Below are 4,189 nucleotides of genomic sequence, written 5' to 3' on the forward strand. Positions count from 1 at the left end.
AGACTACTGACGAATTTTTTTCTATAGAAAAAAATAGTCCTCAGACTACTGACGAATTTTTTTCTATAGAAAAAAAATAGTCCTCAGACTACTGACGAATTTTTTTCTATAGAAAAAAATAGTCCTCAAACTACTGACGAATTTTTTTCTATAGAAAAAAATAGTCATCCGACTACTGACGAATTTTTTTCTATAGAAAAAAATACTCCTCAGACTACTGACGAATTTTTTTTTCTATAGAAAAAAATACTCCTCAGGCTACTGACAATTTTTTTCTATAGAATTCTAAGGATTTCTATAAAAAGAGTTCCCAGAGTACAGAGGTTTTTTTTTCGATTGGAAAAAGTACAATTTTGGGATACTCTGACTCCGTGACACTTTTCCATAAAAAACGACAAGTTCTGTTAAAATAACTTTGGCGTAATTTTCAAAAATTTCAAATTCACCAACAATTTGTGAAAAATTCTTCTGCCATGCTTGAAGTCTTTCATAATAACAATAACAATTTATATATTCGATTCTTAAGATAAACACATAGAAAATTTATATACTTTCAGGGTTATGATTATTTTTCTTGCTATAACTCCGCACCAACGCGATTTTTTATAAATGTATCTAGCCTTAATTACTTTTGGGCATGACATACTGGGAAAATCTCAATGAAATCTATACTACCGTTTTTGGGAATACATATATTTTTATTTTATATTAATTTCAAAATGATAATAATTTGTAATTTAAAATAACATTAATATCAGTAGTTGATTTAGGAGCATTTGATTAAAAACGTATCGAATTGAATAGATATTTAACTTGCCGCTAGATGACGTTGTTCGATAACATGGTATCTATCACAGGGTTTTGTCTTCAATCCAGCACTCTTGGTTCGTGTCTATGCTGCAAACACAAACAACTTCATCTAGCGGTAATTTGAATAACTATGTAACTCGATACAATTGTAATCAAATGTCCTTAATACTCCTACTAATATATTTTCACTAATCCCCAAGTTCCTTTAAAATATTAGGTTGGGGAAAAATAAATCCATTAAGCCATATATGCACCGTTTTGTTGTATGATTTGTTGTTATTTTAATGGTAACTTTATAATGCCTATCTCATAGAAGTCCTGCTCCCTTTTTGCAAAAAACTCTAGTAGTCGATTTTCATAATCCTTTTATCAGTAAAGAAATTTTGTAATGCAAGAAAAATGTGATAATCGCTTGGTGCCAAGTCCCGACTGTATGACGAATGCATTAAAACTTCCCAACTAAAATTCCGAAGGCCGACGATACGATACCCTACACAACTACCACGGAACTCTAACTTCCTGCTGATATTTATTCCGAGCCTGAGCAATATTTCTGATATTTGCACCCTCTTGCCGATTAGAGGTCAACAGCACCTCTTCCTTACACTGACATATTTTCCGAATGTAACTAATATTCAGTACAGCTCTCTTATACTTGTCCACATTCCCTTCACCGTGGACTGTGTGTGATAATAGGTTACTAAATAATATATGAATACGTAACCAGCTGTAAATATTTAAGTGTATCTCCCACATCTGAGTACATACGACAGTATAATTGGTATCAATTTAAAGGTCAACAACACCTCTTGGATGTACTATCAACTTCACGGGCCTATGTCCTTCAAGAGTAAATATATATGCTATAGAATACAAATTTTGTCATTTTTCACACGATCTTTGTCAAAACAGGCATGCTTCTTCTTTGATCCGATCTCCTTCCCCATGTAAAATTTCTGTGGCCTGTGTCGTGTTCACAAATTTGAATGGACATACGGACGGACACACATGTCTAGATCGACTCAGCTGGCCGAGATATGTCGGTATATTTAAAGGTAGGACCAATATTTCGCGGCGTTACAAACTCTTGTGGCTGCACAAAGCTATAATACCCAGATAACATAGTTGTGTAGGATATAAAAATAAATGACTGTCTGAAGAACTTAATTTTTTTTTTAAATCCACGCCTTTGTGGAGAACTCAAAAAATATTTATTTAAAAAAAAACCCTCTAATCGGAGAATTTTATTATATTAAAAAACACCAAGCCTTTTGGGGATTTTAAAAATATTATTAAAAAAATAACATATTTATTATAAAAGCCTTTATAATAAATATGTTAAAAAAATCCACGGACTCCAAATAATATTTATATAGACCTCAAAAAATATTTGTAAGTAATTATCGCATATCTGTAGGTTTCCAAAAAATATTAAAAATTCTGCTATCTGCAGGATTCAAATCCGACCATGAATTTTAATTTCTACGCCAATATTATTTTCAGCAATTTTGTTCTCACTGCTTTCGTTTCCTTTCTTCGTGAAATATTAGATATATTTATTTCAACACAAAACACAAACCAATAAAAACGAAAATATATAAGGCAGTCAATTTAAGATAATTACTCTCAACGTAGTTTATTTGGCAGTTGTTTGGCGTTTCAACAACAAAAAAGTGCAACTAAAAAAATATAAATGCTTGTTCTATTTAAAGAAACTCACACACACTCTCAAGAAAATTAATATATAAAAAACAACAACAATAATTAAAACATGGTTTTAAATTTATAAAAAAAAAGAAACAATAATAATAAAAATGTTAATTCAATTTCTAAACAGGTTGCAGTAAAAATAACAACAACAACACCACAGATTTAGCTTAACTTTCTGTTAATCGCAAGAGGGGCCCAACGCTGTCGATTTTGCGATTGGTTTCATTTTTATTGTCTCTGCAGGCCAAACAAGTCAAGTGTCTTGGCTGGTTGTGAGCCAAGTTAGTGAAACAAAAACGCATTCGTACCGAGACAGACAGATAGTCCAAATCGCCAATTAATTTGTGTTTGAATTAAAATTTCTATACTTGTGTTATTTAACTGTATTTTCGTTCGCAAAAAATCTAAACTTGATTTAAAAAATAAAAAAAATAAATAAAATTGAAATAGAAATCTAATCACGGTATTATTTTTGAGAAGTCTATTTGTGTGTGTGAAGAGAGAACTTTGAGAATCGTTAAAATCACCAGCAAATGATAAAGGTCAAATAACGTTTTTTTATTCGAGTTAATGAATTTCGTTTCTGGTTCGTTGGTGACTGGATTAATCATCGCAACACCAACAAAAACATTATAATCGTCATCATTCTGATGGAGAAACTTAACTGCAAAAATGTTTTTGTATTGAAAGTGAACTAAATTGTTAAGAAATCTAAAAACTACGCAACAAAATATTCAACAGCCGTCGATACGCATTTGAAATTCTTGGCAACAAAATCGGAACAAAACAACGTTTTGTTTTCTATATCTCAAAACAACAACAATAACAAAAAATTAAATGACTACAAAAATGTAATAATAAAATGCCACAAAATACAAGGAAGCTGTAAATCTGTTTTCGAAACACAAAACTTGTCAAATAAATAAATAGCAAAAAATGCTGCAACAAAAAAATCAATAATAAAAAAAAACTTAACAAACAAAACACTAATGGAAAAAACCATAAACATGTCAACAAATTAATTAATGGAACACGAGTTAAACATTAAAATTGAATTTTTATATATCTACATATTATATTTGTAATAATAAAGAAATATTAAATAAAGAATTGAAAAATAATCACGCCTCCAATGACGTTATGGCAATTTATCATTTGAATACAAATAAAAAAATAATTTTTAGTATATTAAAAAATAATGAAAAATAAAAATATATATATAAAAAGATATAAAAAATCAGAAAATTTAATACAAATTGCCGACAACAAATTTGAATAAAAAAATCGAAAGAAAATCGTCTAAAAAATTACAATTTTTTAACAAAAGACAAATTTTTCAAATAAAAAATAATCCACTGCAAATTACAAATTGTTAACAAAAGGAAAAAAACAATTTCAATTAAAAAAAAAACATTTTTTTTTGCTCCTTGCAATATCAAGTGAAAGTTAATTGATTCCAAGACAATATACAATCGATAACTACATCATCCCTCCCCTATACACTCTGAGCAGAAAAAAGTATCCATCCTCTTCGAAAACTTGAGGTGTGCAACAAGTTTTTCTTTTGCTTTGCTTTACTGAAAATAAGAAAAAAAAACTCAACAACAAAGGAGTCTGTCTCATTGCCAACGTGTTGCAGTTCATCACTTGATTTTTCCTCTGTCCAGCT

Source organism: Musca vetustissima, unplaced genomic scaffold, assembly GCF_032173495.1.
Source record: "Musca vetustissima isolate MV318-11 ecotype Yass unplaced genomic scaffold, APGP_CSIRO_Mvet_v1 utg113121, whole genome shotgun sequence".
NCBI lineage: Eukaryota > Metazoa > Arthropoda > Insecta > Diptera > Muscidae > Musca > Musca vetustissima.